General features: G+C 43.7%; 1 pseudogene; it reads right to left on the bottom strand.

Annotated features, from left to right (window-relative positions):
- The window catches only part of LOC126087256 (integrin alpha-X-like), a 38399-nt pseudogene extending 32607 nt beyond the window's left edge, over window positions 1-5792 (bottom strand).
- Between the last annotated feature and the right edge of the window lie 16613 nt (window positions 5793-22405).

Genomic DNA, 22405 nt, shown 5'->3' with positions numbered 1-22405 from the left:
CAGATGAGGTCCAAAAGTAGGCTCAGATGCTTTGGCGAAGCACCTAGAGAAGGCAGAACTCACGTGGCTATTTGGATGGCTGAGGCTGTGTAAGTCAACCCTTTCAGCTGTTTCACACCATTCAACAAGGCTTGTGGGTCGGAGCTGTGTGCGAAGTTGTGGAAAGTAAAATATATGTTGAAACTGTTGGCGAACTGCATCAGGGAGAACTGTAAAAGCCATATGGTAGTATGGATGGGAGCAGAGGCTCTTCACTAGAACACCCAATGCTTCTCCCAACAAAGCCCTTCCCAGCAATGCCCCTCCTCCCAGCACTGCTCCTACCAGCACTGCTCCTACCAGCATTGCTCTGCAAACTTACCCTTGCTCCCCTGAGGCCACACCTGGGTCCCGGTTCTCTAGAACTGGCTCATCACAGCCTTCACGAAGTTCATCATTCTCTCAAAATCATCTGGGGTGATACTGCCTGAGCCATCAATCAGGAACAAGATGGCCTGTTCGTGCCTTGGGCACTGTGTGGAAGGAGGCAGGAGTGGTTCTCCAAGGGACACTCCTCAAAACCCAGGATCTCAGCCTCCTGGCCACAAGAACCCATTCCCTCAACACAAACCCCCCACCCCAGTCTGGCCCTGCACCCTGGGTCCTCTCCTTGTAAGGAGGCAAGGCTTCCCTATCCCCTTGCCTAGAATAGAGACCTTCAGTCTCCCAAAGTCTCTTATACAGACTACAAATGTGATTCACCTGCTCACACCTGTGGAGCAGCCTGGTTCATTAAAAAGTGAAAATTCCACCAATCTTGATGGTAAAAAGCTTAATACTTTCTCCTTCCATTTTGGTGTCCTTGCCCCTCCCCATGACATCTACCTCACCTCTTCTCTCAACGTCCCCAAATCCCTCAATGAAAGAACCCTGCTCAGGGCCCAGGCCAGTGTCTGTCCTCATTGGTCAGTGCTGAACTGTACTTTTGTTAAATACTTTTAATGCCCCTTCTGGCAACATCCACATGCTGACCGTCTTCTGTTCCCAGCTTATATGCAAGCTCACACTCCTTCACAGAGTCACTGTACCAAAAAGAATTGGTCAACTTTCAACCATTTCAGGAGGTAGCATATGATCAAGAACCAACGGTACTGAAAGAAGAAGTCCAAGCTGCATTGAAGGCTTTGGCAAAAAACAAGGCTCGAGGAATTGACAGAATACCAACTGAGGTGTTTTGACAAATGGATGCAGGCCTGAAAGTGCTCACTTGTCTAAGCCAAGACATTTGGAAGACAGCTACCTAGCCAATGGACTGGAAGAGATCCATATTCATGCCCATTCCAAAGAAAGGTGAGCCAACACAATGTGGAAATTATTGAAAGATTTCATTAATACCACACACAAGTAAAATTTTGCTGAAGGTAATTCAAAAGCAATTTCAGCAGTACATTGACAGGAAACTGCTGGAAATTCAAGCCGGATTCAGAAGAGGAGAAGGGATGAGGGATATCATTGTTGATGTTAGGGGAATCCTCGCTGGAAGCAGAGAATGCCAGGAAGATGTTTACCCATGTTTCATTGCCTATCCAAAGGCATTCGACTGTGTGGATCGTAACAAATTATGGACAACATGGCCATAAATGGGAATTCAAGAACACTTATTTGTGTTCTTCAGAAACCTGTACACAGAACAAGGGGATACTGTGTGGTTTAAAATCAGGAAAGGTGTGTGTCAGGATTGTATCTTTTCACCATACTTATTTAATTTGAATGCCGAGCAAATAATCCAAGAAGCAGGACTATATGAAGAAGAACGAGGCATCAAGATTGGAGAAAGACTTATTAACAACCTGCGTTATGCAGATGACACAACCTTACTTGCTGAAAGTGAAGAAGACTTGAAGCACTTACTGATGATCAAAGACTACAGGCTTCAGTATGGATTACACCTCAACATAAAGAAAATGAAAATCCAGCTTTGGGTACCTGCCTGCTCAGCAGCCACTGTCACCCTGTTTGGCTCCTTGGTGGTGGGGAGGCTGGTGCAAACAGCTGAACACCAAGTGGCAGAGAATAAATTTGTCTTTTGCTTGCTCAGCAGACTCCTGTAGAAAGTGCTGCTGTATCCTCAGCTGATTCATTCACTCAGCTCACATAAAAGATGTTGGGTGACTTTTACTATTTTACTTCATCATTTGTAGTCTTTCAGGCCCAGATGACACATAGCCCATCTGAAATGTCCATTCCGACAAATGTGGTTCTGAAATGGTATGAAAACTCTCAAAGATGACTAACACAGAACCCTTTCTTTTTTAGAAAATATAATTTGAATAAAATAATTTTTAATGGAAAAAAGAAAGAAAACAAAATCCTCCCAACTCGACCAATAAGCAACATCATGATAAATGGAGAAAATATTGAAGTTGTCAAGGATTTCATGTTACTTGGATCCACAATCAATGCCTATGGAAACAGCAGGCTAGAAATCAAACGACTTATTGCCTTGGGCAAATCTGCTGCAAAAGACCTCTTTAAAGTGTTGAAAAACAAAGATGTCACTTTGAGGACTAACCCATGACATTCTCAAGTGCCTCACATGATGTGAAATATGGGCAATGAATAACGAAGACCAAAGAAGAATTGATGCATTTGAATTATAGTGTTGGCGAAGAAGATTGAACAGCCAAAAGAACAAACCAATCTGTCTTGGAAGTACAGCCAGAATGCTCCTTGGAAGTGAGGATGGCGAGATTTTGTCTCATGTACTTTGGACATGTTATCAGGAGGGACCAGTCTCTGGAGAAGGACATCATGCTTGGTAAAGTGGAGGGTCAATGAAAAAGAGGAAGACCCCCAACAAGATAGATAAAGTGACTGCAACGATGGGCTCAAGCATAGCAACAATTGTGAGGATGACACAGGACTCAGCAGTGTTTTGTTCTGTTGTTCATAGGTTTGCTGTGAATCGGAACTGACTCCGCAGTACCTAACAACAACTCCCTTCCTGGATGAAAGCAGTATCTCTCCTCAGAAGAGAAACTCTTACAGCTCACTAAGAGGACGCCCTGTTTCATTCCTACTCCCAGCTTCCCCTTTTTTCCCTGGAGTCCTCACACCACCAAAAGTAGATGTCCTGGGTGTTCCGCTGGGAGCCAGGACCTGTAGGGTGGAGTCTGGACCTAGGATCTGTTGACAGGGGCTCCCTGTTCAGTGATTAAGTGTCAGTCTCCCCAGGGGCCTCAGTTGGCCATAGATTGGGTCTAAAAAGCTCACTGTTCCATCTTGCCCCCCAGGGACCCATCAAGGAAGCCAGGCCCTATGCTTCAACCTACACCAGCACACATGCGTGCACACATACACACTGTACAAACTGCCTTGAGTCCTCCCCTCTCTTTCTCAGCTTGCTGCACATGGTTAAAAAGAAAATCCCCTTCTCTCTAAAAATACTAGCAGCTGGCATTTATTGAGCCTTGCTGCCTGCCAAGCACTGTGCCGAACCCTGGCCATGGATCATCTTATGTTACTCTCACAGTGTTGGGTGCTTTATTACCCATTATTTTCCCCATGTGACAGACAAAGAAACTAAGGCTCAGAGAGAGTAAGATCGCAGGAGAGGTCTCACAGAGAGATGGTAAGGAATAGGGCGTGAAAGCAGCCCATGTTTGGAACCACTACATCACCCAGTAAATAGTTTTTCCCAAATACCTCCTTTCTTATCCACTCTCACAAGGATGTCTCTGGCCCCACCACACTCTCTTTTGGATGCGTGCAGGCTCCTCACAGGACCCAAAGGCCAAGAATACTCACCCTGGAGAGCTGCCGGGTGCCTCTGGACATGCTGGGAGGGGGAGGTTAGCAGGAAGCAGAACCCGGTCAAGTATATGTTTCCCTTGCACACATGGTACAGAGTGGGGCCACAGGCCTGGGGAAAGAAAGGACCAGTAGGAGAGATGGTCCCTACTTCCTTTCCACCCCAACTCCTCCACCTTCCCCAAGACTCCCAGCCCCAGCAGCCCCCCATGCCCACTCTTCCCTTTAAGACCCTCTTGTGACCAAAGCAACTCACCAGCAACTGAGTGGTGTTGGTGGTGGTCGCCAGGGACAGGCCCATGGACATGTTCACAAACTCTGGGGGAACTAACAGGACAGATATGTACATGGTCACACTCAGGGGCACAGAGAGAACTAGAGTCACCACAGCCATGGAAGACAAGGTGGTCTGAAATGCCAAGGGGACTTCCAGGCATTGGCAGAGTTGTGGGGGTGTAGAGGTACAATGGGCAGGGAACACTTGATGGAAGCTTGCCTGAGGATGAAGAGTCTGCAGACAAAGCTGAAGCTGGGAAGCAGGACTGCTGGCCTCCCACAGGCCCCCAGACCTGGATCCAGAAAGGGGCAGTGACTCACCCGGCAGGGAAGGGGCTCACACTTGTCCCTGCTGTAGGCACATTGGTAGAGACCACCTGTTTGGTTGGCAGCCTTTGTCTCCTGGGGGGCTCCAACCACCACCGTATGGGGAGAATTAGAACATTGCAGGTAAGAGTGTGGACTCTGGAGCCAGACTGCCACTTGGCAAGTTTACTTCACATCTCTGAAAATAACAATTAAACCTCCACATGGGGAGAAAATTGTGAGTTTTATTTTTTACTGTATGCCCAGTTCCTGAGACAGTGTCTGGCCTATGTAGGCACTCAACAGGTATTTCTTGGATGAATGATTCCTACCTCAAAGTGTTGATATGAGAATTAAAGCAGTGTCTACATATAACATGCTTGGCACAATGCCTGGCCCTTAGTAAGGGCTCAATAAATGTGAACTATGATTATTGTGATTATTGTGATGGCAAGACAGCTTCTGTTTTCTGTCTAAATACTCACAAGCTTGGGGGAATTGCCACACCAGACAGAGAAGAAAGTTTGCAAATGTGGGGAGGCAGATGGGGAAGGACAGAACCCTTCGGCAGAAAGAAGAGCTGGTGAGAGCCAAAGGTCAGTCACTGCCAGTCCTCACCAGGAGTCAGCATACCGCACCACACTGTGTCCAAACCCAGCGCTGTCCATGTGGAAGGCTGCTGGCTTGTCCTTGTCCAAGTTGAAACAGAGAGAAGAAGGTAAGGCTGAGGAGGGCGGAAGGAGAAGTTCTGGAGAAGAGTATTCCTCCAGCCTCGGGTCTCCTGGCTCCATCTCCCAGGTCCCCAGATCCCCAATGTCCCCTCCAAGCCCAATGCCCAGAGTCTCCTTGTCTTCTGGACTCCCATGGTCAGGCCTCCCTCTGACCCCCTTCTCTCCTTCAGATAGTTCAGAGACAGCTCTTCACCCACTAGCCTCCCCATAGTGTTCAGTTCTCCATTCCCACAGAGTGACACCCAAGCTCTAAAGATAATCCTTTCCCACCAGTATTCCTGAGGCTCCTATGAGGGAGAGTGCAGGAAAATTTGGGGACAAAGGGACCCTGTAGACAAACCGCAGGTAGACTTGTTCTATTTTTTAAATCTCTGGATTGTACAGGCAACTTCTCTTCTGGCATCTCTTGAACTCTCACAAATTTGGTTCCCCAATATTCCCTCCCTCCATAAACTCCAGATCCCAAACCCTATGTACCAGTCTCTCCCTAATTCTTGAGTCTAAAATGTGTGTCTTCTTGTCTTTCTCTACCTGGACCTTAATCTCCCAAAAAAAAAAAAACCTCCCAGTCCCCCTTTTTTGGGGCCCCAATTACCCATCACAGAGTGAGAACTATTCTGGTCATGACTGGCAGGTCAGGCATGGGGCTCCAACCTCCAGGGCCACTGGGAGAATAGCTAGACCAAGACATCAAGGAAGCAAGTGAGCAGAGAGGCAGTCAGGAGGCCAGAGCCAGGAAGGAAAGCCATCAGCATGACTCAAAGTTTAAGGGCGGAGAAAGTGATTTAAATGAGCAGAGAAGGGGGCCTGGCAGCCCACACCTTCCCAATTTGGGAGTCTTTGTAAACAGAGATGACTTGGTTTGCCTTTCTTGCTGGTCACTCTAAACTTGGGTGGATGCAAATGCCCTGCCCAGCTCTCTTTCTCACAGATTTCCTCCTTGTACAGGCAGAAGGTTCCCCTTGACCTTGAAACTTTAGTCAGCCTCGGGGGGCGGGAGGAGGCAGGTGCTGGGATGGGGCCAGAGCCCTCACAGAGACCCTGGTGAGAGCCCTCCACTTCTGACCTGGAAGCCTCTGAGTCAAGGAGTCAGGCATCTGGTCCCTAGGAGGAGCACAGAGTGGATACTCGTTAATTCATTCACTCATTTATTCATCATTTATACCCTCCCCCCAAAAAATCTGTTCTCATAAAGTTGATTCCAACTCAAAGTGAACCTAGAGGACAGAGTAGAACTGGCTCATAGGGTTTCCAAGAAGCAGCTGGTGGATTCAACCTGCCAGCTTTTTTGGTAAGCAGCCAAATTTTAACCACTGTGCCACCAGGGCTCCATCATTTATACAACAAGCCTAATTGGCAGCTGGTAGTGCAAGTCCTCTGCTGGGTGGGGGAGAAAACATAAGCCACAAGGGCTCAGCCCTGGGGTAAGCGGAGAAGGCATATGTGTAAGCAAGATCATTGCTGTGAGAGGGGAAGCTCAGAGACTACAAAAAGCCCAATCCAGGCTGGGGAGGTGTGAGTTTCCATGGTGGCTTCCGGGAAGAGATGAAACTTGAGCTGAGTCTTCAAGGCAACTGAAGTCAGTAGACTACGAGGGAGCAGGCTTCTGAAAAGTTAGCCAGATATAGATGAGGCAAGACACAGAAGAGTCTGTTTGTGTAGCAAGGTTAGTGATGGAAAGCAGAGTGGGAGATGGAAAGTGGCAAGAGATGAGGTCCGGGCAATGGAGGAGCAGGTGAAGGGGAAGTGAGCCCCAGGTCTTTGAAAACCCCCTTAAGGCATGTGGATTTTATCTTGATGCCAGAGGGAAGCATTGAGGAAAATTATCAGGGAGTTGAGATCATCCACATTTACAATTTAGAAAGCCGGGATGCTTGAGTTGGCAACAATCTAGAAACAGATCAGTCAGGAAGGAGGTGATGGGGGCCTATAGGGTGAGCTAGTGGGGAGTAGAATCAACAAGACTGGTGGCTGACTGGACCAGGGTGATAGTCCTGGAGCTAGAGAGTAGTGGATGAGGAGGGTAGGTTAGGTCAACACTGGTTTTGAGAAGAACCAGACTATAGTGTTTAAGAGTTGGACTCTTTCACCTCTCTAGGCTTCAGTTTCATCTGTAAAATGGGTGTGATAACAAAAGTACCCACCTCCTGGTGTTGCTAAGAAAGTTTAATGAGTAAATGTGAAATGCTTAGAAGAATGTATGGCACAAAGTAAGACATTTTGTTATTGGTTATTGTCATTATTATGCTTTGATGATTATTGTGTTGCATGACGGGCCTCTGGCGCCTCCAAGTGGAGATGTCCCAGGGGCAGTTGGGTATGTGAGTTTGGATCTCAGGAGAAAAGTCTGGACTGACGATTTATCGGAACCCTCAGCAGAAGTTCTGGATGAGGTTCTGGTGAGAGTTTAAAGAGGGAGGAGAAAGACGAGTCTGGGACAGATCCCAAGGATGGATCCCAATACTGGCAGCAAAGCTGAAGACTGAAAAGGAGTCCTCAAAGACAAGAAGGAAGACCAGGAGGGAGAAGGGCATCATGGGAAGGCAGCCTGGAGAAAAAGAGTGTGAACAATGTCATGGGCTGTACAGATGTCAGTGAGGTAAAAAACAGAGAAGTCCCTAGATCTAGCAACAGAGGCCATTGGTGACTGTGGAGTGAGCTGTGCCATGGTAGTGGGAGAGGCCACCTGGAGTGGGCTGAGGAGAGGACAAAGAATGTGGCAGCAACTTCATCTGGAGGTGCGCAGCCATGAGGAGATTTCAGAAACAATATGGTTGGAGAAAGAGCCCTGGGATACTTGGAGATGAGGAAAATTTCAGGGTGTAAGAGTGGAGGGTTGAATTCCAAGAAGGAAATGGTGACAAAAAAAAAAAAAGAACAATAAAGAGGAAGGAGAGGTGGCCTGATGGCCCAGATTCTGCAGAGGATGAAAGATGGACCAGAAATGACGTGGGCCAGAAGGCTGGGAGACTCAGGAATGGCTTAACAGAAAAGAGTGAGTGCAGAGAGGCCTCTGGCCTTCAAAGATACCAGGAACCTTGGCCTTTATGTTGGTCCCTTTCCTCAGACTCAGGCTCCATCCTTGGTCAATGAGGGAGGAGATAGGAAGACTGGAAGAATGAGAGCCCATCCATTTTCTCAAGCTGTCCAGCATACTTCCATGATTCTTTAGGCCCCTTCAAGGTAAACTCTAATCAGAGAAAGGTCAAGGTAAGACATCCCATCTTTGGCAAGGACAACTCAGGATCATAACAATGTATAATATAATTATAATGCAATTCCACTCACCCATTTTGCAGATGAGGGCAGTGAGGCTTTAGCCAAATCCTTAGGGTGTCTGCAACCCACAGCCCCATTTCAGTGAATCACAACTGTGACATTAAAAAACAAACACAAAGGCAGCTGAGGGGGTGACATGAGTAGGAAACGATAGACACATGTGTCACCCATCTCTTAATCCCAGTGGGGCCATAACTAGCCAAAACTAGCTCTATCCTTCTGGCACCCCCAAACTGTGACAAGAGGTCAAGGGCAAGGAGAGGGTATGGGGCTGAGCTTGACAAGCAGCCAGTCATTTCTACTGCTGCTGTTCCTGACTCAATAAATCTCTGCACCATCCCTGAGCCCAAAGGTGCTGATTGGAGAAGGTTTCAGCAGGATGGGTGGGCAGGAGGGGCTGCCTCTGGCACATACTGGAAGAGAAGGGACCAGGTCAGAAGCAGCTGACTTAATTCAGGTTTGACTGCCTGAGCTGAGTGAAACTCAGTAGCTTTGGGTCTTGTCTTGGGTTGTTTGTTTTCTGTGTTTCGAGAATGAAAGAGAACAGAAATCTGGTGGGCAGAAGCCCTCGGGTTTCTTGGTCTGTTTCCACCCCATGCAGACCCACAGGATCTGAATGAATATGGCCTAACGTCCACCTCCCACCCCCCTGCTTTCTTGCTACATGCAATCTGTCATTTGTCTGTCTTTGAAGGACAATTCCCTATTCAACCTCAATATTTTCTCAAAATAGAGTTATACGGTAGAAACACACACAGAGGTGCTCAGCAAGAAGCTCCCCTCTGAAAGTGCCTGGTATTCCCTGCACGCCCTGGGCATGGAGTGCTGGTGTGGTGAATGACAGAAGCACTGGAGGGTTTTAGTCAATAACTGGGAGGCTTGAGCCATGGAAGGGAGGAGCAGTCATAGATTCATCTGGATGACAAAACAAAAGATCTGTGATGATATAAACAGTGCAATTTATATGTATTAACTCATTTAATCCTCATAACAGCCCTGGGGGGGGGGCTGCTGTTATCCCCATTTTATAGGTGCAGAACTGAGGCACAGAGAAGTGGCTTCACTTGCCTCAGATCACTCAGCGAGTACAAAGTGGAGACAGGATTCAAACTCAGGCAGTGTGAGTCTAGAGGTGCCAGAGTCTTAACCACACTGCTGATAATTTTACTTACCCCTCTCTACCCCACCTGCTGCCTGTGCAGCATTTGTTCACTAGTCCATTCATCCCATACACATGAGCTGCTGACATGACCCAGGCTCTGGGCTGGCCACTGGGGGGAAGCAAGATAAACAGGAAAGGGCCCCCTAAACAGGAAAACAAAATACTCCAGATGCATTCGAATTCGAAGTTATACTAGACAGCAGAGTGACCCCAGGGAGGAAGTGAGTAGCTCTACTTTGGTGAGTCTCAGAAAGAGATGCTTCAGGAAAAAGTGACTGCCAGGTGTTGTGGTAAGGACTGTAAGCTTCTTCAATATCAGGACCGTGTCCTTTTAACCTTCCTGTCCCCAACACTCAGCACAGTGCCTGACACATAGGAGGCACACAGTAAACATTTGTTGCCTGAATGAAGTTCATGAATGACAGAGTGTTGCCCAAATGGAGGAATTTGTTGTACAGAAGACCTAATACTTCCAGTCTCAGTCATTTTTGCAGATCAGTTACACACCTGGGAAATAGCATTTGCTGCTTCTCATTGCTGCAGTTGTTAGAAGCTGAGGGCAAGGAGGGAGATTCAACAGTCAGTCTTTGTTCATGAAAAATAAAAGGTAAGATTCTCTAGATGATAGTTTACAGAGGGGAGACACCATGTGTCATTTCTCCTTGTCTTTCGAAGGATGGGCATTAGGCCTGGAGTAGACACCATCAGGGGTCATTACATATCTGTTGGGTGTATGGAGGAATGGCTGGTAGGGAGACGGATGAGTATGTGTATGGACAGGTGAATGGACAGTCAGATCGACAAGTGGATGGTGAGCAGATGGGTGGGTGGAAGGAAGTCTACACAGATTTGAAGTTAACGGACCAAGTGTTCAGTCCAAATCAGCCCAGGGCCCAGTGGCATCGCTAGGAGTATGCAGAACATGTGGACCACACCAGGTGACACTGTGAAAGGGGGTGACACCAAAATGACTACAAGATTTTTGTGTGCAGTGTTTCAGTGGAAATTTATTATTTTTTATGGAACTGTCCATATTAACAGCAAAAACATTTTTCATAAGTCCAGCTTATTGTATCGATATGCCTACAAGGCTAAAATTCTATGCTAATTTACTTTTGAATCTTCTAATGCACTGCAGTCAGAGCTGCCATTATTACCCAATTACAATGACTCTTCGAATCACGTGAGTTCGTCTGCAGGCAGGTACAAGCACTCCCTGTTGTTTTCATTGCTGCCAATGTTTCTATAGTTTCTGATTTTGTCAAATTTTCCAGTGTTTTAGCTACAATATTGTGGTAATTAGTATTTGTGAACCTACATCAATAAAACTTTTTTGAGAACGAAGTAGTAACTAAAAGAAAAGAAAGAATAAATCAAAAAAGGCTCCCACTCAGCTACCAATAATGTTGTAATTCAAGGTAGAAAGATTTTACAAAACAATTTTGTTGTTAGTGTTCATATACTAGGAGCCCTGGTGGTGCAGTGGTTAAAGCGCCGGACTACTAACCAAAAGGTCGGTGGTTCGAAAACCAGTGGCTCCACCAGAGAAAGATGTGGCAGTCTGCTCCCATAAAGATTTACAGCCTTGGAAAACCTATGGGGCATTTCTACTGTGTCCTATAGTGTCTATAAGACGGAACCCACTCGATGGTAGTGGGTTTTGTGTTTTGGGGGGTATTCATACAATCTGAAAAATATTACATTTTAGCAATTTACAACTATATTTATCATACATTATTCTATATTAAAATTGATAATAAACATTACTAAGGATCCTGTCCTCCAAGCATCTGTCAGTTTGTCGTACTGCAGGGGCTTGCGTGTTGCTGTGATGCTGGAAGCTATGCCGCTAGTATTCACATACCAGCAGGGTCACCCAGGGCAGACAGGTTTCAGCTGAGCTGTCAGGCTAACACAGACTAGGAAGAAGGACCCTGGGGTCTACTTCGGAAAAGAATTAGCCAGTGAAAACCTTATCAATAGCAGGGGAACATTGTCTGATATAGCGCCAGAAGATGAGCCCCTCAGGTTGGAAGGCACTCAGAAGATGACTGGGGAAGAGCTGCTTCCTCAAAGTAGAGTCGACCTTAATGATGTGGATGGAGTCAAGCTTTTGGGACCTTCATTTGCTGATGTGCCACGATTCAAAATAAGAAGAAACAGCTGCAAACATCCATTAATAATCAGAACCTGGAATGTACAAAGGATGAATCTAGGAAAACTGGAAATTGTCAAAAATGAAATGGAACACATAAAGATAGATATCCTAGGCATTAGAGAACTAAAACAGACTGGTATTTGTCATTTTGAATCTGACAATCATATGGTCTACTATGCTGGGAATGACAACTTGAAGTGGAATGACATTGCATTTTTCGTCGAAAAGGCCATTTCAAGATCTATCCTGAGGTACAACACTGTCAGTGACAGGATGATATCCATACATCTAAAAGGAAGACCAGTTAATACAACTATTATTCACATTTACACACCAACCACTAAGGCCAAAGATGAAGAAATTGAAGATTTTTACCAACTTCTGCAGTCTGAAATTGATCGAACATGCAGTCAGGATGCATTGATAATTACTGGTGACTGGAATTTGAAAAGGTTAGAAACAAAGAAGAAGGATCTGCAGTTGGAAAATATGGCCTAGGTGATAGAAAGGATGCTGAAGATCACATGATAGAATTTGACAAGATCAACAACTTCTTCAATGCAAATACCTTTTTTCACCAACATAAACAGTGACTATACACATGGATCTCACAGATGGAATACACAGGGATCAAATCGACTACATCTGTAGAAAAAGACAATGTAAAGACTCAATATCATCAGTCAGAACAAGGCCAGGGGCCGAAGGTGGATGAGGCCATCAATTACTCATATGCAAGTTAAAGTTGAAACAGAAGAAAATTAGAACAAATCCATGAGAGCCAAAGTACAACCTTGAGTCTATCCCGCTTGAATTTAGACATCATCTCAAGAATCACTAAAGACCAAAAGACTAGACGAGTTGTGGAATGACATCAAGGACATCATACATGAAGGAAGCAAGAGGTCATTAAAAAGACAGGAAAGAAAGAAAAGACCTAAACGGATGTCAGAAGAGATTCTGAAACTTACTCTCAAACATCAAACTAGTAGCTAAAGCGAAAGGAAAAAATGATGAAGTAAAAGGGCTGAACAGAAGATTTCAAAGGGTGGCTCGAGAAGACAAAGTAAAGTATTATGATGACTTTGCAAATACCTGGAGATAGAAAACCAAAAGGGAAGAACACGCTCAGCATTTCTCAAGCCGAAAGAACTGAGGAAAAATTCAAGCCTCAAGTTGCAATATTGAGGAATTCTATGGGGAAAATATTAAACGACACAGGAAGCATCAAAAGAGGATGGAAGGAATACACAGAGCTACTATACCAAAAAGAATTTGTTGACAGTCAGCCACCTCAGGTGGTAATGTATGATCAGGAACTGATGGTACTCAAGAAGTCCAAGCTGCACTGAAGGCATTGAGGAAAAACAAGTCTCCAGAAACCGACCGAATATCAATTGAGGTATTTCAACAAACAGATGCAGTGCAGGAAGTGCTCACTTGTCTCTGTCAAAAAATTTGGAAGACAGATACCTGGCCAACTGACTGGAAGAGATCCATATTCATGCCTATTCCCAAGAAAGGTAATTATCGAACAATCGCATTAATATCACATGCAAGCAAAATTTTGCTGAAATCATTCAAAAGACGCTGCAGCAGTATATTGACAGGGAACTGCCAGAAATTCAAGCTGGTTTTAGATGAGAACGTGGAACCCTCACATCATTGCTGATGTGAGATGGATCCTGGCTGAAAGCAGAGAATACCAGAAAGATGTTTACCTGTTTTATTGACTATATTAAGGCATTTGACTGTGTGGATCATAACAAATTATGGATAACATTACAAAGAATGGGAATTTCAGAACACTTATGTTCATGAGGAGTCTGTACATGGATCAAGAGGCAGTTATTCGAACAGAACAAGGGGATACTCCATGGTTTAAAGTCAGGAAAGACGTGTGTCAGGGTTGTATCCTTTCACCATACCTATTCAATCTGTAAGCTGAGCAAATAATTGAAGAAGCTGGAGTATATGAAGAAGAACAAGGCATCAAGATTGGAGGAAGACTCATTAACAACCTGCGTTATGCAGATGACACAACCTTGCTTGCTGAAAGTGAAGAGGACTTGAAGCACTTACTGATGAAGAAAGATCAAAGACCACAGCCTTCAATATGGACTATTCCTCAACATAAAGAAAACAAAGATCCTCACAACTGGACCGATAAGCAACACCACAATAACAGAGAAAAGATTGAGGCTGTCAAGGATTTCCTTTTACTTGGATCCACAATCAACACCCATGGAAGCTGCAGTCAAGAAATCAAAAGATGCATTACACTGGGCAAATTGGCTGCAAAAGACCCTTTAAAGTGTTGAAAAGCAAAATTGTCACCATGGTGTTTTCAATTGCCTCATGTGCATGCGAAAGCTGGACGATGAATAAGGAAGACCAAAGAAGAACCAACACCTTTGAATTGTGGTGTTGGTGAAGTCTGCCAAAAGAACAAACAAATCTGTCTTGGAAGAAGTACAACCAGAATGCTCCTTAGAAGCAAGGATGGCAAGACTACGTCTCACATAGTTAGGACATGTTATCAGGAGGGATCAATCCCTGAAGAAGGATATCATGCTTGGTAAAAGAGAGGGTCAGCAAAAAAGAGGAAGACACTCAGTGAGATGGATTGACACAGGGGCTGCAACAATGGACTCAAACATAGCAAGGATTGTGAGGATGGCCCAGGACCAGGCAATGTTTGGTTTTGTTGTGCATAGAGTTGCTGTGAGTAGGAACCAGCTCAACGGCACCTAACAACAGCAAGGGTTCTGTATGGTCTGGTACGGGAGAAGATCCATGGGGGCGACACCATGAGTTACCACACTGGGTGATGCCAACCCTAGTGACACCACTGCCAGGGCCTGCTCAGTAGTTGCATAAATCAGAAGGCAGCCTTGGAACAGGCTAAGAGGAAGAATCAGCCTTTCTGGGAGGCAAACTAACTTGAATTGGGCCAAATTTGGGAAAAATAAAATAAAGGATCTATTTCGCTTGAGTAAAATGCTGCAGGAAACAAGCAGAAGAACTTAGAGAGACCTTAGGGAACACAATGAACGCGTGCCTAGTGCCACCTGGTGGTCGAGGAACCTACTGGGCAACTAGCCAAGGGAAGAGAAAGAAGCAACTTGAGGCTGTTAAAGCTGGCTCATTTACTTCAGCCCACTCATTTGAGCCTCAAAAAACCCCTGAGAGAGCTGAAGCGTTGTTGCTGCTCAAACTCCCATGACTGGCAAGTGATTTAGGCAAAAAGGGGAGGACAAGACTGGTCACTGGGGAAACAGAGAGAGGAGACGAAGAATAGTAGAAGAGAGGTGATCTGAGTAGGGGGTTGAGTTCGAAGTGTTGGTGACAGGACTTATGGAGTTATGGGTTTCCCTTGAAGGTGACACTCATATCCCTTTCTTTAAAGGTTCCGTGGTACTTCCCTCAGTTCCCGTCTTCAGAGGCAGCCCCAGGAGGTGAGCAGGTCAAGCAGAGCTGGAGCCCAAGTTACAGGAAGTATGTACAACCTTGGGCAGGTTAATGTAGCCTGGATTGTCAGTCTGCAAAATGGGAACGATAACGGCCACCTCACCAGCAGCTGTGAAGGATTTAAAGAGAATTGTATAGGCCTTAAGGATAAGACTTACTCAGTCCATTGTACGAGACCACTACTATAAAAACTCATGTAAAGGTTTACACACAAAAAGAAACTATCTTTGCTGGTTACAAGGGAGGAAAGGGGTGGGGGATGGAAAAAGACTAAATAGACAACAGATAAGTGGTAACTTTGGTGAAGGGTAAGACAGCACACAATACTGGGGAAGACAGTGCAACTTGTACAGGGCAAGGTCATGGAAGCTCCACAGACACATCCAAACACCCTGAGGAACCGAATTGCTGGGCTGAAGGCTGTGGAGGCCGTGGTCTCGGGGAACATCTAGCTCAATTGGCATAACATAGTTTATAAAGAAAATGTTCTATATTCTACTTTGGTGAGTAGTGTCTGGGGTCTTAGAAGCCTGTGAGTGGCCATCTAGGATACTCCACTGGTCTCACCCCTTCGGGAGCAAGGAAGAATGAGGAAAACTAAAGATATAAGGAAAAGATTAGTCCAAAGAACTAATGGACCACATCGCCACAGTCTCCACCAGACTGAGTTCAGTACAGCTAGATGGTGCCTGGCTACCACCACTGACTGCTCTGACAGGGATCAAAATAGAGGGTCCCAGACAGAGCTGGAGAAAAATGTAGAACAAAATTCTAACTCAAAAAGAAAGACCAGTCTTGCTGGCCTGACAGAGACTGGAGAAACCTTGACAGCATGGCCTCCAGACATCCTGTCAGTTCAGTAATGAAGTCACTCCTGAGGTTCATCCTTCAGCCAAAGATTGGACAGGCCCATAAAACAAAATGAGACTAAAGGGGCACACCAGCCCTGGGGCAAGGACTAGAAGGCAGGAGGGGACATGAAAGCTGGTAGTAGGGAACCCAAGGTTGAGAAGGGAGAGTGTTGACATGTCGTGGGGCTGTTAACCAATGTCATAAAACAACATGTGTACTGTTTAATGAGAAACTAGTGTGTTCTGTAAACCTTCATCTAAAGTACAATAGAAAAAAAAAAAAAAGACCTATTCAGTCCTGATTTAGCTAGTGTCTGGTCATGACATGCCCGCTCAAAAAAAAAAAAAAAAAGGGAACCATTTTTGGAAGTTTAGGGTCATGGTTTCACAGGACTTCCCAGTTAATTGGAGTAATAACATATTTAGTGCTTCTGTTCTATCTCTTAGTTTGTAACATAGTGCCTGAGGTCTTAAAAGCTTGCAAGTGGCCGTTAAAGTCAGGACAATTGGTCTCTATTCACCTGGAGCAACAGAGGAAAAAGGAGAGTCAGGAATAGGGGGAGGATATGGAATGTGTGAACAGCTACCTCTTTGCCATGAGACCAGAACTGAACAGTGCCCGGCTACTGTTACTGAATATTTTGATCAAATATTCTATAGAAGAATCCTGAGTAAAAGAGGGAAAATGCAGAACAGGATTTCAAATCCTCATGGACTTCAGACTTTCTGGAGCCATGGAGGCTGGATGAACTCCTGAAACTGTTACCCTGAGATAATCTTTAAACCTTAAGCAAAAATAACGCCTGGAGTCTTCTTAAAACCAAACGATAAAAAAAAAAAAAAAAAAAACAATAGTATATCTTAACTGGTAAAAAATGTCTGCCTTGAGATTTATGCTCTTTTAAGAGCTATTTATATGACACGCACACGCACACACACACAAAGAGTATCTGCTTATGTACAACCAAAATCCTCATAGGATTTGGTTTCTTGACTTGGAGGTTTAGGGTCATGGTTTCATGGGACATTCCAGTTTATTGGCCTAATAACATATGTAGTGCTTCTGTTCTACCACCTAGTTGGTTGTGTACTGTTTGGGGTGTTAAAAGCTTGCAACCAGCCATCCAAGGCACAATTGATCTCTAGTCACTTGGAGCAACAGAGGAAGAAGGAGTGTCAGTAATAGAAGGAGCACATGGAATATGCTCGTAGTTGTCTCCCCATGAACAACTACCTCCTTTGCCATGAGACCAGAAGAACTGGATGATGCCTGGCTACCATTACTGAACATTTTGATCAAAGATCCTATAGAGGAATCCTGATCAAAAGGGGAAAAATGCAGAACAGAACTTCAAACTTTGAAAGTATTGCCCTGAGATAATCTTTACACCTTAAACCAAAATATCACCTGAAGTCTCCTTAAAACCAAACAATAGTTTAGTTTAACTAGTAAAAAATGTCTGCCTTGAGCATTATGCTCTTTTAAGAACTAACTGTATGAGGTCAAATTTCAACAGCAACTTGAAAGATTAGATAGGAACCTTAGGGGGTGGCGAATTTATGTTAATGGAGGAGAAGGGTGAGAATAGTTGCACAACTCAAAGAATGTAGTCAATGTCACTAAATGGGACATATAGAAACTGTTGAATTGCTGTATATCTCACTATGTATATTCTCAAAAAAAAGTAATACATAATAGTATTATTATGAAGATCAAATGCAATAACATGCATAAAATGTTTGAAATAAAAAAGTTCTCAATAAACATCAGAGGCTATTAGTACTACAAAAAAAAAAAAAAAGGAACCATAAATGGAACAATTCCACCTAAAACACATTATTTAGGCCACAAGAACCACAAACTTGAAAAGACTGCAATTTCTGCCTACCCTGCCCTCAGTTTGTAATTCAAAATAAAGACAATTCTTAATTTAAAAAAATAAATGCAAGAAAGGTCTTCAAAGTTCTCGTTTTCCTCCCAGTGACTACTTTGTTATTTCTTTGAAAACGTTACATTCTTTCAAAAAACAATTTTTCTTTGTTTTGTTGATGCCCATGCTTTGACAATGCCTTAAGCACAGATAACCATGGGTTCTGGTTTACAAAGGAAACCCTGATGGCTTAGTGGTTAAGGGCCATGGCTGCTAACCAAAAAGGTCAGCAGTTCAAATCCACCAGATGCTCCTTGGAAACCAAACGGGGCAGTTCCACTCTGTCCTATAGAGTCGCTATGAGTTGGAATTGGCAACAGGTTTGGTTTGTTTTGGATCCCAGCATAAATATCACCTTTCATTCCCCAAAGCCACCCTGCCTAAGCATTCAGTAACCTGGAATAGGCAACCTGTGCATAAGCCAAAAACTAGTTGCTGTCAAATTGATTTGAGTCATGGCAACCCCATGTGTGTCAGGGTAGAGCTATGCTTCCTAACTGTTGGCACTACCCATGGACTCCATGTTTAAGCAACTGGGGGCCGGGGGAGTGGTAAACCATTATCAACTCTGACCAGGGATTACAGAACTCCCCCAGAAGGGCATCCCAGCACCCCTGCTCCCTCCCCCCGCCACACCCATACACACATATACTCCCTTACCCTTTCCAAGTTTGTATAAGATTTAGCTGTTGTAAAAAGTGGCCAGCACCCATAAAAAAACAAAGTAAGCTCAATGAGTTTCTGAAAATGCAAAGGGGATAATTTCCCTTGATATGTCTGCAAGATAAGCCTCATTCATTTGTTCATTTAACAAATACTTGTTGAGCCCTACTCTGTGCCAGGCACAATTCCAAGCTCAGTGAACAAACACAGGCAATCCCTATCCTTAAGGGTCTGACACTGTAGCCAGGGCAAGGAAACAAAAAAAACTAGAACATGTTTTTAGATAGTGACAAAGGCTGTAAAGAAAACAAAACTAGTCATTGGGCCAAAAAGTAAAATGTGTGGGAAGTTCTTTAGAAGGGCAATCACCTTAGATTTGGTTTCCTAGAAGCAGAGTCTGAAGCTGGTATTTAGGTGCAGGCAATTTATTGAAGTGGACACAGAGCAGGGGAAGAGGGAAGCAGGATAGAGCAGGGAAAGAAACTCAGCAAGAATGAGGTCTCTACTGGAGCCTAGCTTCAGCCTGATCCCATGGGGAGCTCTGGAACATGAATTGCACCACAGAATGGATGCTACTTTGAGGCCAGAATCTGCCAGGCAGTCATTGATCACTGGTCACCCTTCTACCCTCTTCCCTCAGGAACAGAAACCGTTCCTGGTCAGTTGACAACAATTCTCCTGAGAAGGGGGCAATTGTGAGCCTTTAAACTCGAAATAACTCGTTGCCATTGAGTCGATTCCAACTCATAGCGACCCTATAGGACAGAGTAGAACTGCCCCATAGGGTTTCCAAGGAGCTCATGGTGGATTCAAATTGTGGACCTTTTAGTTAGCAGCCATAGCTTCTAACCACTACGCCATCTGGGTTTTAGCTGTTAGAATTTGGTGTCAACCCAACAGAAGGAATTTGTGAAGGGTATAGACAGAATCTAGTGACTATAGAATGATTGCATCTTAATCTCTTTGAAGGAGAAGAGACAGCTAGAGTGCTAACATCCAGTGTCTCAGCAGAGAATTTGTTCCAGGTGGGCTGTGCCTGGGAGGGGATGGGGTGGAGAGACCTGTGTGAATTAGAGGAAGGAGGATTCCAGAGAGAGAAGAAAGGCTGGGTCATCACACTCAGTTTTTATATCTTGGTCTTAGCTTGATAACAGAATTGTTCCTCTTGAGAAGCAAATGTTTGTATTCAATTCATCGTCACTCAGCCCAGCAGCTGAGGATCCTGGCTCTGTAAGGGGCAGTGGGGGATGGGAGGCAGATAAGGGAAATTATTTCAGCAGTTGTTCTTCAAAGTCTGTGCCCACAGAGGAAGTAGAGAGGAAATAGCTTTATTTATTTATTTATCACAGTTGCTAGGCCAGAGGATTTAGAAAATGTGACGTTAAGTAGACCAGCTAGATACTATCTGGTCCTGACAAAATGTGTTGTGGTGTAGGTAGATGGATTTTTGTGAGCTCTGCCTTCCAGTAGAAAACACAAAGTAAACGGGAAACTGGAAAGTGCAAGCCTGTTCATTCATTTGTTCATTCATTTACTAAACACATATTCAGCAATTTCCTTGTTAAAAATAATCGAAACACTAAGAAATTAAAATATGGGGTTTATTTCCATCAGTTGATCTGTAAGCATGCAAGCAGATCATTTTGTTTCCAAAAGCTAGTGGCTCAAAGTTGGCTAGTTACAATTGTAATAAATAAATAAATAAACCTTTGAATTAGCTCAAAATAATAACACAATGTTTGATTGTTCTGTGATTTAAAAAACAGTTTGCAAATTGGAGGTGTGTGCATCTCCCTGCAAGAAGATTTAAAAAAAAAAAAAAAAAAACACTCCCAAGGATTGGTAATCTCACAGAAGCTTAAATATTTTTTGGTGACAAAGCATTTAATGGTTACTGAGTTAGCATTAGAAAGTAACCCCTGAAAATTTGGCCCTTGACATATTTGTAGCTATAAGACCTCTTGAAATTAAAATTAAGAAAGCACAGTCTTTTTCATTAAATCACAGGGTAATAGGTTTGTTATTGAGCTGGAAAAAAAAAAAGTTTAACAATGCTGCAAACTTAATTAGCAGTTTGGGGTGAAAAGCAAGCCAGAAAAACTGCAGGCAAGATCAGTTTGGGGTCAGATGAGTAAGGATCATGAGTGAAAGAAAACCTCTTGAAATTAAAATAAAATGTCTATCTTTAATTGAACTTTTTCACAATATCTCCCCCTTTTGATCATGATTTGATTAGAATCTTTGATCAACGAAGTGTTGGCCAGGCACCATCTAAGCTCTTCCTGTCTCAGTAACCATAGAGATCATATTAAGAGATACCTTTGGTTAACATACATCATTTCTGCTGGTTGCTTGGCTTCTTTTCTTCCACCAGTAAGAAAGAGATCATTTCCTTTACCTTAGATGGCAGCTCATGAGCTTTTAAGACCCCAGACAATAAACAATTTAGTTGCTTAATAATAATATAAAGGATCAAAATGAGGAGAATGCATAAGCCAACAGTCTGAGAGGCTTATCTGGCCCACAAACCCAAATTTCCTAACCATAAGAACAAATCCCAAGAAGATGCAAGAGGAGCGTCTGAGGCATGCATTGCATCTCTAGAACTAGTTTTTGCTAAAACTAGTTCTCGATATACTTTCATTTAGGTGTCATTAATACATACACAACAATTTTCTTTTACCAAAGCACAAACACTTCCTTGGGAAGTACTTAAATAATCAAGAACAAAGCTATTTCGTTCTGTCATTAACTTCATCTGTGCTGCACAGAGAGAATATAGCATCACTTAGATTATTAACAAAGCTATGTTATTCTAGAACCACCTTATCTACCATCATTGGCAACCTTAAAATATCTTTTTCTACATAGGTTAAACTAATTCCAGGAACTAAGGGTGCTATGGCAACTACAGTACAGCTAATTAATGCTCCTTTTGTCAGTAAACAAAATAGCTGTTCAGTCAGTTGCTTGATGGCCTGTTCACAGTCACTACCAGTCTTAGTCTCTCTCATATTTCTAATTTTCCCTTTGGGTAATTGATGATGCATAGATATATAGAAAACAGCAAAACTTATGTAACAATAACCAGTCCAATCTGCAGTAGAAAACAAAACCATTGGTTTTCTGTAGTTTACACAAAGATGTAAGAAAGACCATGAACAGAACCAGAATTTAATACCCCACAATGGCTTGCCATAATTTTCTACTGACACATAAAATTTCTGTCTGTGGTCACCCTTCACTCAAGCAAAAGACAATCTCAAAGCAAAGTTTGTCTTGATTTAAAATATAGCTGTTCATTATTATTTACATAGGTGCAGCAAGAATGGTAATTTATCACGTAGCCTGTTAAATCTGGAAGTTTTCTTAAGAAACTTCAGACTAAAATTATAAAAGCCTCTTGAGGCCAAGAAGCCAAGCCAAGAATTTACCACTAGATCTCACCTATAGTACCCACAGATTTGGGTGAATTTCTCTCTACTCAAAGTTCCAAAATATACTAAGTTTTCTGGGCCTGTCAGGAAGTGAACTTCCTTACTCACCTGTAAGGCTAGGAATCTTGTAAGTCAGGTACCGGATTAGATTTCCTAGGAGGATTTTGTAATCATCAGCTTTATGCAGTCAATCTTAGTTCCTTTAAAGTGTCTGGTCACACCTGACTCTTTGACCACTATTCTCAAATATGGGCCTCCAGTCAAAGCCTGGTTATAAAACCAAGATTTCCAATTATGCTCCGTTAACAAGGAGGACAGATTCTTATTGAACTTACACAAATCATTATATTG

This window comes from Elephas maximus, chromosome 12, assembly GCF_024166365.1.
Source record: "Elephas maximus indicus isolate mEleMax1 chromosome 12, mEleMax1 primary haplotype, whole genome shotgun sequence".
In the NCBI taxonomy this organism is placed as follows: domain Eukaryota; kingdom Metazoa; phylum Chordata; class Mammalia; order Proboscidea; family Elephantidae; genus Elephas; species Elephas maximus.
The sequence above is the reverse complement of the archived record's forward strand: the minus strand, read 5'-3'. Positions and strand labels throughout refer to the sequence as shown.